Source organism: Micropterus salmoides, unplaced genomic scaffold (assembly GCF_014851395.1).
Source record: "Micropterus salmoides isolate LMB-PRFRI ecotype aquatic unplaced genomic scaffold, ASM1485139v1 Ms_hic_scaffold_4, whole genome shotgun sequence".
Lineage (NCBI taxonomy): Eukaryota > Metazoa > Chordata > Actinopteri > Centrarchiformes > Centrarchidae > Micropterus > Micropterus salmoides.
This window is the reverse complement of record NW_024043372.1, coordinates 27,883,452-27,896,065: the sequence shown is the minus strand read 5'-3', so window position 1 is coordinate 27,896,065 and position 12,614 is coordinate 27,883,452.

The following is a 12,614-nucleotide window of genomic DNA, read 5'->3' as shown; positions in this document are numbered from 1 at the left end:
CCCCTTGGGTACAGGTAGCCCTGCTATAGAATCACTTCTCTAAAAGTCTTTGTTCTGTTTCTTGTACTTCATTCATAGCTGTTCTGTTGTCAAGCCATCTTTATTGTCATTGTAAGAAATCATGTAAAATCCAAACGTGCCGATTAAGCAGACTACTAAAGATATATGATGATGGCACAACAGACTAAGCATTCTTTATAGGCATTCTTAGATACTATCTGTCTCCTGGATAAAGCGTCAGTGACGGTATCCATTCCTCCCATCCCTGACAGATGAGCCATGTTTTGGAGTGTCCTCTGGCCAGTCCACTTAACTGCCTGAAAAGGAACCCCTTAATCTCCACTTTCTCTTTGTTTGGACTATTATCAGACCTGTCAGTCCTGGCTGCTTTATCTTCACAGAACTCATCTACTGACTGCTGGACGTTGGCTTAATTCTATCAAAGGCCCTTATCTCTGTTTTGCCTGAGGATGCATCCTTCCTCTGACTCGTTAGACTAGTCCCAGCTCTCTTATTGGGGAGAATAATTCTATTTGTGTACAGGCTTTGTGATGCATGTTACTGGCTCATTAGCCTTGTGTTTTCCTGTTGTGTTTTCCCCTCAGTGTGCTGTATTTTCTGTTTGCATTGTTTATTACCGAGTGTAGTCTTGAGCCTGAGCTAATGACACAATGATATCCCATCAACCACCACTGATCCAGATTTGAGATAGTCCCCTTTGGTGGCAGTTAACGCTCTGTCTTTTGGCAGGAGTCACTTGAAACAGTCTGAAGGAATGTCATGCAGCTTGATCTGATGAAGAGCAATTACATGGGAGGGAGCCGTTGCCTTTGAGGTGGGAGCTTACCTGCCACACCCTGCAAGCTTACAAATAAACCTCTGGACACGTTCCAAACATATCAGAACGGTCCCTATTCTTTGCGCCCTTGTCCTCATGACATTTGGTCAGACAGGATTTGACAGGTGGGGGGAGAGATGAAAGCGTTGGCCAAGACGGTGAATTAATAATGAGATGAATTAGAGCCCAGAAGAAAAGATTTATGGAGTTGGTGCCAGGATAGATGTTTGACTCAGGTCCTCTGAGTTTCTTTCTTTGCCTCATGACGTCATGTTAATTGAACAATAAACACTGTAAACAATAAACATTCTTCCCATTTATTGTCAAACAAAACTAATTAAGCAAAATACATCTTGTTATTTTAATGTAGGCTGGATGATACTGTGTATAATGTATGGCTGTTAACACTTCCTTGCCTGTGTGTTAGACTGTTAGAAAAGGATTAGGTTCATGTGTGGGTATTTCTCTGGGTCTCTCTTCTGTGCATGGGTTTGCATGTCTGAGAACATTTAAATGTTAATTCTCTTTTTTACCACCATAATAACCAGGTCCCAGATTCTGCATATGAATCACCTTGCATTACATGCAAGGTCATGTAAATGTAAGTTTCCTGGAAAACTAATCAGGGAAAAAACATGCAGCTTAGTTGCCTGGACCAACAAAGAACTACACATAGGTTAGGTACAGATGTTGCAATCACAAATTGGATTTTCCATAATGCAGTCGCTGTTACAAACGCTTAACTTTATTTAGATTAGAAAGGGCAATGCCCATTACCAACAGCCTTCAGGCACAATGTCTCTGCTTCAGGGATTAACCACAATTTATGCTTTTATTTTGTTGGCAGGTTGACAGCCAAGACAGGGAAACCTTCTACACAGGGAAAAATTACCCTTTAACCACTTCTTTTATTTTGTCTTACCCATCACCACAAGCACAAACAAAATGGTTATTAAGGAAACTATTTTTTGGACAGTGAGACATTGGACTGTTGCCATGAACGTTATCATTGAATCTTGTTTGGCACAAACATGTCTCTTGATTCTTTGTTACCATGAGTTTGGAGGTTGTTTTACAGAGACTGTGGATATATGAGTTTCAAATATGATATCATGCCATGGCCACACTAAAAAAGTCCAGATTTAAGCATTTTGGATATGCTTGACTTGATCATTTTCCACAGTGGTCTTCAGAAATGGACGTCAATTGCCCCACCAATGAAAGGAGATCCTCTTTGTAATTAAAGCCAGTAGAAAATTGGATCATTTTTTGCCTGGACAGCTTTCACATTCCAGCCTAATATGGCATTGGAAGCTTTTGAAGTTTCTGTCTTGGCAGTCCCAAATTATACCTTTCATCAGCCAATCATAAGAAAATGGCAGCCTGACATTCCCAATCGCAACTTACTTTTGAGCTGGTGTCCATGTAATCAAGGAGGAGTGCATGATACCCACTGACAAATCGACTATGAATACTAGAGTTACAATTTCCCAATTGTAACTCATGGAATGTTTTATATAGAAGATCAAAGTGACATTTTAGCTTGATCCACCAAAACTCAAATATATGTAATTATTTCTTTACATCTTATTGGTTCAAATGATGACTTTTTTGGTGAACCTTGAGTTATGCTACTTATTGTAATCTTGTGTGATTTAAACAGTTAACAGTTTAAAGAGTTTTTAACCTGAGCTGTGGGGAATGTGGTCCAAGATGTGTGCAGCATCACGGCTCCAAGTCTTGCAGGGGACCTTTGCCACTCATAATACATGCAAAAATATATATTTTCCAATATGAAGCAATGCAGAATAGCAGAAAGACGATGGAGAAAGAACAAAATAACAGTAAATTACCACATTTTTCACGAACAGTTAATATATATATATGCATATAATAAGGCAGTTAGAGACGCAAGACACGCACACTTCTCCAAAGTCATTGCAGACAACCAGAACAACCCTAAAGTCCTCTTCTCAACAACTGATCGCTTAATTAACCCTGTTTTAACAAAACCTAGCAGCATGTCAACAAAATCCAAATGTGAAGACTTTGCACTCCACTTCAGAAGTAAAATAGATTCTATTAGGTCAAATATATCACTACATTGGCAGGTACATTTTAATAAAGTGGATCCTATATCTACATCCAGGGATACACTGGATAGTTTTGACCTGGTTGACGCTGGCATGCTTTGTAAAATTGCTACTCAACTGAAACCAACAATTTGTCTGTTAGATCCCATCCCAACTTCTCTTTTTAAAACACATTATGCCTTTTTTAGTGAGTATCTTCTGACCATCGTGAACTATTCTCTACAGATGGGTGTCTTCCCTACTGCCTTTAAAACTGCTATGGTGAAGCCCCTTCTGAAGAAGAATAATTTAGATGTTACAGTACTCAATAATCCAATTTGCCATCCCAAAGTAAAATTTTAGAGAAAGTTGTTTTTAATCAGTTGAACGATTTTATTAACTCCCAAAATATTTATGATAAATACCAGTCTGGTTTTCGAACCAATCACAGTACTGAGACAGCATTGGTAAAAATTGTTAATGATCTTAGATGGAACATGGATATGAAAAAAACATCAATATTAATGCTACTTGATCTAAGTGCAGCTTTTGATACAGTAGATCACTAAATTCTTCTAAACAGACTGCACAAGCTGATTGGCCTCTCAGGTACTGTTCTTAATTGGTTCCGATCATATCTCACTGATAGAGAATTCTTTGTGTGTATTGATGAATCTCTATCCAGAAGACATAAAATGAATTGTGGTGTCCCACAGGGCTCAATCTTAGGCCCGACCCTTTTTAATTTGTACATGCTGCCGCTTGGAGACGTCATCAGGAGCCACGGCATCAATTTTCACAGTTATGCTGATGACACCTAGCAATACATTTCCGTGTCCCCTGATGACCCAGGACCAGTAGACGCTCTTTTAATTGTTTCCTAAACATACAGTCATGGATGGCAGAACATTTTCTGCAGCTCAATCAGGACAAAACAGAAGTATTGGTCATTGGTTCTGAATCTCAGACGGAGAAACTGAATGAAATTGCGAATGCTGGCACTAAGTCCCTGTGATAAGGTGAAAAACCTGGGAGTTATCTTTGACTCAGATCTCAGTTTTGAGTCACATGTTAGAAATATTTCTAAGACCGCTTTTTATCATCTCAAGAACATTGCTAGAGTACGACCCTTTCTCTCTCAAGGAAAAACAGAGACACTTATCCATGCTTTTATTACTTCCAGAATTGATTACTGTAATGCTCTGCTTTCTGGGCTTCCGAAAAACAAAATCTCTAAACTGCAGCTGGTGCAAAACGCTGCTGCACGTCTTTTGACTGTCAATGTTATGGCCTGCGTTTGTGGAACTCCCTTCCTGTTGAGCTGAGAGCAGCAGGAAATCTGGACATGTTTAAAGGCAAACTAAAGACATACCTATTTAACCAAGCTTTTAACTGAGCTGTATTTTGGGTGGGCGGGGATTGACTGTTGGGCTTGACCTGCTTTTTATTTAATTTTTTAGTATTTTAACTATTTAAATGGTTCTATAGTATGAAGCACTTTGTGTTACATGTATTTGTATGAAAAGTGCTATATAATTAAAGATTTATTGATTGATTGATTGTTTGAAGCCTTTCTCTCTCTCTTTGTAGTGGTTGAACTGAAATTGAGCCCTTTGCTTTTTCTTTCACAACCTTAATATTAACTATGGGCAATAATCTGATGCTTTCAGAGTCATTCATTCAACAATTTTTTAAAATGTATTTTCCCGTCAACCAAGAAAAAATACATTGGCTGGACTAAAAAGTCATATCATGTTACTGTAGAAATATGTAAGTGTTACCAAAAAACAGACTTAGTGTAATATTAAGTCAGCACGTATTGCAGGTCAGAATTAGTCATGTTGCTTATTCACAATAATGGACACAGTAATGGACAGCTACATTGCTTCGCCCTCTGAGCTAAAGTTGAACACATTTGATGGGGATTCACTGAATATTTTTTTCTTCTTCGTCTCAACTTCAGCATGGTCACCCAATTACGACTTGACAGAGCTGACACAGACGAGTACAGTCACCCTGACGTCACAGTCTTTGAGGGGTAAAAAGCTCCATGGAAGCATTTACAGGGCAGGTCACTGGTTGCCCCATTGCCTCATCCTCACTGGACAGCTGTGATGTTGAAAATGTGATTTTGAGTTTGTAATGACTCTGAGAATTATGGGCGTTAGCACAAGTCAGCGGGTTCACTGAGAAAATCTATTTTATAGTGAGAACATTATACTGTGGTAGCATAGGTAACATACAGTATGCTGCAATTTTCTCCTCCATCAATATAACAGTCTGTAATTTTTGTATAATCTTTGTTGACCCACAATGTACAAAAGACAAACCCTCCCAGGACAATTGGCCAGTTGAGGTCAATTAAACTTGTGCTCTTCTGCTGAGAGACTCTTGGCTGACCAGCGTAACCCTAAAACAATGGCCACTATTATGCATCCTCAGGCATGTCTACTGTACAAGCACGTACTTCTGCCCCAGAACAAACCAACCTCCTCAGAGACACTTGGAATGAAACATGAACTAATTTGTGTCTTGGTGGTTTCTCCCATTCTTAACCCCAGGCTCTGGCCCCGGCCAGAACATCGTGACCAGCTTCATGTATTTATAAATAGGCAGGGAGAAAGGGGAAAGAGAGAAATGAGCCCAAAAGATGACTGAAACCATATGGAACTTGTGGAGAGTAACTCATCTTGTGACAATATAGCTTGCAGCTCCCCCCTACCTCTCCAACCACCCTACCCCACAAGTCCCACTCTGTCTCATGTCACAGACGTTCAGGAAAGACTGCAATTGGAGAAGGTCAATCGGTGGCTGGGGCCAAGAACAAAGTGATCGTGATTTTCAAAAAGTACATGCGGGATCTGAGGAGGAAATGGTTTTGCCGCCAAACACTCAATTACACGTAATTACAATAATTCAACCTTGGAGGATGGTTTATTCCATTTTATTATGAGGTTCGCTCTTTCATGTCTTAGGGCAGGAGGAGGGGAGGGGGCGGCAGGAACAGCGACAGGGACTTTGTGAAACAGATACTCGGTCACTCATCTGAATGCTTTCAGTTTCTCCTTTAATGTCCTGCAGGAGTTGAGCCCATGGACTATTATTTTTGCTCAGAATTTGATGTGTCAAATCTTCACACACATTAAAGGGCAACTTGTCATGACTTCACTCAACTACAAACGTATAGAAGGCTGAGTATCCCAAATATTTCAAACAACTGTTAGAACTAATACATCTATTAGTCTTTTGTTATTTATCAAGCAAAAAATACCAAATGTTTGCTTCTTTCAGCTTCATAGTTGTGAGCATTTGTTGCTTTTTTTTGTTTCAGTCTTGACTTTGAATCTGGATTGAGGTCTAACAACACTGGATCCTACATCTCCCATAATGCAACTCAGTATTGTCTTTCCTGAGACCCTCCCTGCTCTCCAAATGCTCAGTTCTTTAAAGTTTGGAAAGCTGGCTCCAGACATTACACAACTATTTACACAGGCTGTGTACTCCTCATGACAGGTAAACTGAACCTCACATGTAAAATCTAATCTAAAAAAATCTCATCTCAGACTAAACATATCTTTTCTTCTAATGTGTGCAAATGATAAAGAAAACAATTACAAATAAGATGCAAGCAATTGTGTCTGCCTGTTGCATATTGGCAATATCTGATTCTGGATCATTTTCAGATTTAACTCAAAAAGCATCTTCTTCAGTGCAAAAGCTCTGACTCATCCTGTTAATTTGATTTGGGTTTTTCATTTGACAGAGGGTGCATTTCCACTGAAGCATCTTGACATAGAACAAAGGCCTACTCACTGTTGAAGCAACTGAGCTTCTTGACTCTCACCTTCAAAAGATGAAAATGTCCCATTCACACTGTAAATTTAACCATTCTATTCCAAAAACACACTCAAATGTCAGCCCACTCAGAGTCGCAGGTCTGCACCACCACACCCCAAATAGGAGACTGAGAATTCTGTGTGATTGATAGTCATTTTCAATTTTGCTTAAGGTTTTCAGCGTGTTTCTCCGCTGAAATATAGGCCTCTTTACAAGACCGAATCACAGACGTGGGCAGAGAGGAGGCTTTGAAATGCGCCAACCCCTGAACCAGAAAATAATCAAGGGGACTTAGGCATGGCACTGTGGCCGGAAATTCCCTGTGAATACTGGTTTCAACCATGACCATTTGAGAGCCCAACTTTTTGGCTTTCACATTGATTTCAAGTCCTCCCCCCACTCCTCCTCCTTCTCCTGTCTCCCTTTCTAGGCTGTGTGTCACACACTCAATTTGGGCTCCCTCTGACCTAAAAGCTGATCAGTAGCGTCTCTGTTTTCAGGGCAGGTCTTGTTAGCAAAAAAACGAACTGATGCATGCCTTTGGTCTACTTGTGAAACACAAACACACAAAGACGCAAATATATACGTTGCTTTTAGACCTCTTCACAACACATCACAGGGATGGCAAAAACGTTCACTCACTGTTCCACCCTCTGTTATTCCTACTGGTCTTCTTCCACTGTGGAGGAAGAAATTGCGGTTCTGAGTTCAGGCCAAGTCTCCCCACAGCTTGTCCTGATTACTAAGTAGACAAGTACCTATGGTGAGACGGAACCAGGTATCTCTGGTCCTCGTTTGCCTTCATATTTCAGAGTGACGTCTCTGAGGTTTCTCTGAAGGACAAGGAACCCCACTGGATTGTGGATGTTCCTAAAATAAACCTGCTTTTAATCATTCACCACGGTGTTGATTAATATGTGTTATGTAGACATTATAATTGTACACAAAGTCCTTGATAAAGTGGGTCATGACCTCATTCAGCATGTGGGAATACACAAAGTATAATTTAGTTATGAATAAACAAGGTTTGACCACATGTCACTGTCTGGCATGTCCTTATAATGTTCTCATCAGCCCTCAGAATGCCAACCAACCATGCATTTTTTTAAATCTGCAGTTTCCACTCCTTCTTTCTTTCCACACCCCCCCCCCCCCCTTTTCCTCCTCTGATCACGATTTTCCCTCTGAATTGTATCAGCAGCTTACTGCCTTCCAGCCAATTAGTAAAGGCAAACACAACAACAATCAGTCTCTTGGCTTAATGCACTCCACTTCTTCAGCAGTAAATACCTACTGATTCCTCAAAGTATTATCATTCAGAAGGGCCCTGCTGGCTCTGGTCTTTGTCGAGAAGAGAGGGCCCCCTTTGAAATGGCAACACTACTTGTTTGAGAGGGAGACAAAGTCTAAAGGGAGTATCACACTAGCTGATGGGGCCTGATAAAGGCAGATTACAGTTAACTGGCCATTTCATCAGCCGAGCGGGTCGCGTTTTATTGTGCAACAAGGACAGGTCATGACACACAGATCTGCCCAGTGTCACAGGTCTGACAGGGCTGAGACCTTTTAATAATGTTGAGAAACTGTTGACTTAAATCAATACAAGTTTGTATAAAATAAGCCTATATTTCAGTTCAGAATGGGGAAAGTTGGTTTTCTGTTTTAACAAGTAGCAACAGGATCTAAATTAAAGCAACAAGGTGTAAAGAACAGAACTAATGATGATGCAGCAAGACTAAAGAGAATGTGAGATTTAGGTTTAGATTATGGAAACTGTGGAAAATAATGGCAAATTAATTTTTTTATTTTATTAAATTTTTTATTAAATTTTTATTAATATTACATTTGAGTTGCAGACCTAAGCATCCGATTTTCCTGAAATTATATAGCCTACCCTGCAATCACAACCCAGAAGGTTTTTCAGCAACACTTACCACTGTTTGGAAGGTTTTTCCAGAATATTCAAAGACTTAACAATCTGGATAAAAATGGTATAAATATAAATCTGTTTTTCAAGTTGCAACTGTATTTCCTCTCCAGGTACTGTAGCTATGATTTTCACTCTTGTGACCTGCTCTGATTTACTGTATTTGTATATTCAAGGTACTATTGTCCTGGAGAGCAAATTCCCTTTATAGCCTGCTGACAAAGTCAGAGGTAAATTATGAGAGAGCTTCATCCCAATAACAAAGAAAAGGTAATCAAGAGACAGTACCAAAGAGTATGACAAAAGGAGCACATAATAAAAAGAAAAATGCTTTGTATGTAAATCATTTGAGTTTCCTTGGCGTCATGTGAAAGTATGCAAGACAGTGCAAAGAATCCCAGGCATGTTGTTGGTACGGGAAGGCCCTGACGCCAGACCGAGCGGCGGTGCCATTGTCAATTTGTCCATCAGAAGCACAGAGAAAGGGGGCGGGGTGGGAACAAAGGGGAGGGATGGGTAGACAGACAGAGAACAAAAAGGATGAAAGGATAGAGAGAATGATGTAAGGAAAGAAAAGATGGAGAGAGGAGACTCAAAACAAACCATTGGGGGGAGACAGGTGCCTGGAGGCTATGCAGAAGACGAAGGGGTGAGGAGGAGGAGAGCTGGATGGATGGATGAAGCAGACCCCTGCTGAGTGTCCGTCTCAGACTCCCGTCTCGGTCTCCTCTGTGTTCCCGTGAGCACAGTGGGAGAGGCTGAGAACTTCAGTGGCTCCCCATCACACATCCTGTCTACACTTCTCTTACTTTCTCTCAACTTTCTCCTTCGCATCAACAGGTTGACTTTCAGTCCTCACACATATACACACCCTTGCTATCCCCCATCCTCCTGACCTCTCTCCCTTGCTTTCTCTCTCCCTCTCTCTTGCTCATTAGGGGCCATTTCACATCAAAGCCCCTCCATTATCTGCCATCTCTGAGGGCAATTAGGAATGGGGTGACTTTGAGCGGCAGGCACGGCCACGGTTTAAAGCTACTCATCCTCTGTCATGAGGGCCTTTGTGGGGGCCGCCGACATTGATGGAGAGGATACTGGGGCCCCTGTACCCCCAGCCCAACTCCCCCTACTCCTCCATATACCCCCAGCCAGCCCCTCCTTTTGACTGGTAAACTGTGGAGTAAAATGGTGTGTAATTAAGTGGCAGTCAAAGCAGGTCCTGTTTGGCTGTGTGACAGGCTTGGCAGGGGAGAATTGGGGTTGAGGCGGCAGTTTGGGATGAATGAGAATGGCGAGAACACAATAGAGAGGCTATGAAGCGCAGAAGGGAAAAACCGTCTTTGGATGAAATAAAGTCAATGTTTACTTGCCTACAGGGAGAGCTGTAAAAGAGACCCACTACCTATATGGATGAGCGCCAACTTATGCAAACAAACATGAATTACACATTTATCCATTTTTTGAAATAAAAAATATCCTTCAGTATATACACCCCACAGAGAGCTCAGTGGGAGAGTTATTGCCTCTAAAACCAAAGTACAGTCCATGGTCATGACTTCCATTTTGTCATTTATGGCATCCCTTTATATGAGTGTGAAACAGAGGCACAGTGAGGGAAGCTGTCACCAAATAAATGTCTCATTATATTCCCTTTCCTTTCCACAACAACTTTTACCACTCCAAACTGGTGGAAGTATACATGCACAGGGCCCCTCAGTGTGTACGCTGAGTGGTATATGAGATTTTCTTAAAGATGGTGCTTACTGTGTTACTGCTGCCAAAGTCATGAAAACAGCCAATAGTAAACTACAAAATGAAGACAGCTGTACTGTTATACACAGCACTGTTAGAGATACATATATGTTTTGCAGAATGTATCAAGGGCTGAGAATTAGAAGAAGTATGAGGAGAAAACCAGGAATAAAACTGCCAAATCTTAGGAGTGAAACTCGTCTACTGCTACCTTTATTGCCAAAGACACTCAGACTCAATCTTAGGTTGTACATTTTTGTTGTTGCAGAGTCTACAAAGCACATACTCCCTTTCATATCTGCACCTTTGAGGAATGCGGTGACTGTGCTGCGGTGGAAAGGAGCTGATTTAGCTGTTCTTTGATGCTCCCACTAGTTAGCCATCTCCCACTGAGCACTGACATCCTGTCAGCATGAAACCTCTTCTCTTCCCCCGGGTTAGTCACTACATGACCACAAGATGTCTGTGTGTGTGTGTGTGTGTGTGTGTGTGAGAGAGAGAGAGGCAGACAGACAGACAGAGGGAAAAGGAGTGTTCCTATACAGGAGGAAGAGTTAATACAGACTAAAGAAAAGGTTATGTATTTCCTGAATTCAATTACTCACACATAAAATAATTACCACAATCTACTTAAAAGTAGCCCTGGAACATAAACTTTCTCAGCAGCATGTTATGCGGTTTACTCCATATGTCTACATAACTTTTGGAAAAGAAAAACAATTGTACTTTATTTAATATTCACACCAAAATGTGTTTATTTTTACTAGCTTGACAGACCTAATGGTATGATCTCTTGATGACAGTGGTCGAACACACCGAGCAAAAATGGATAACGCAGATAAAAGAAAGAAGAGAAAAACAAATGGTGGAGCTTAGAGGGAGCCCACTGAAAGGGGAATAGTCCAGGAGGAAAGTGCACGCAATGCCAGCAAGGGGCATGGTTATATTTAAAAAATAAAACAGAAAAAACATGCTTTCATGGCAGTTCTCTGCACATGACAGCACTCATCCCGAGTCAATTCAATGTTTTAATATATGCAACTGAGTTAAGTGCAATTGACCAACTCTTGAAAAACTGTTTTCAACTATTTTGAATGTGTTTTGAAGCAGTGTGTGTGTGTGTGTGTGTGTAGTAATATGTAATAATGTAATAAAACTAAAAGATATCTTACTGGCATAAACATTAAACAGACGAAATATTTCATTGAAACAGGTCTGTTGTGAGTGTGTGGATATGATGATGAAGATGGCCTAGGCTGACGCTAGATTTATATTATCATGTCGGACACAGTTTTCCTGCACTGATGGGTTACTGGGTGCCCCTGCTTAAGGTTTTACACCAAAATAAAATGATGTTGTAACAACCTCGATGGATGGATTGATGAATAAAAATCTAGAGGATATCATGAAAACACAGTTGTTTTTTGTTATATTAATCTCTGTACAGCACTTTGTGCAACTTCATGATTGCTGTTAAAGTGCTCTATAAATAAATTTTGATTGATTGATTGAGTTGTTAATACAGTAATTCCATTCACCAAGGGTCACATCCACATAACTTATTGTCCATCAAAATTTTAAAGATGAAATCAAGGACACTTCATTCCAACTTTCCAGTATTCACATTTCTTTATAGGCAATCAGACACTGAACACCTCAGGTTTCAGCTAAACACCTAGCTTGTAATATCCTGAAGGCTGGGTGGAATTAGTTGCAATTACTTTTTCAGATAATTATAAACCCTCAGCCATCCAATAAAGCCATTCACACAACCCTCAAGGGCCCTCGACACTGTCATTTAAATGTGGTGTGGAATTAGTGTGAAGCAAACCCAGGTCTCACGCCACCATAATTGTATGATGCAGGAGCCTGTGGGTGGTTGAGGTTTCAAATAGCTTTAATTGATGCTGAGGGAAAAAGCAGGTAACAGAATCGTTGGGAGAGTATTGCCAGCGGGGTAACGATGAAAAATGGTGTAAGAGTGTCACAACTATGTTCACCAAAAACGAGCCCTGAAAAGTAAGCTGAAGAAAATTTAGAAACTGAACCAAGTATGTGATTTAATTGTTGTACATTTAGACCAGTCTTAAACCTTTTGTGTATGTAAACATTTTGACGTTTTTAACCCTTCTTTTTTGCCCTTCATACATCCATACACCACCCAATTAACCCACTCTGCTTTCTCCTG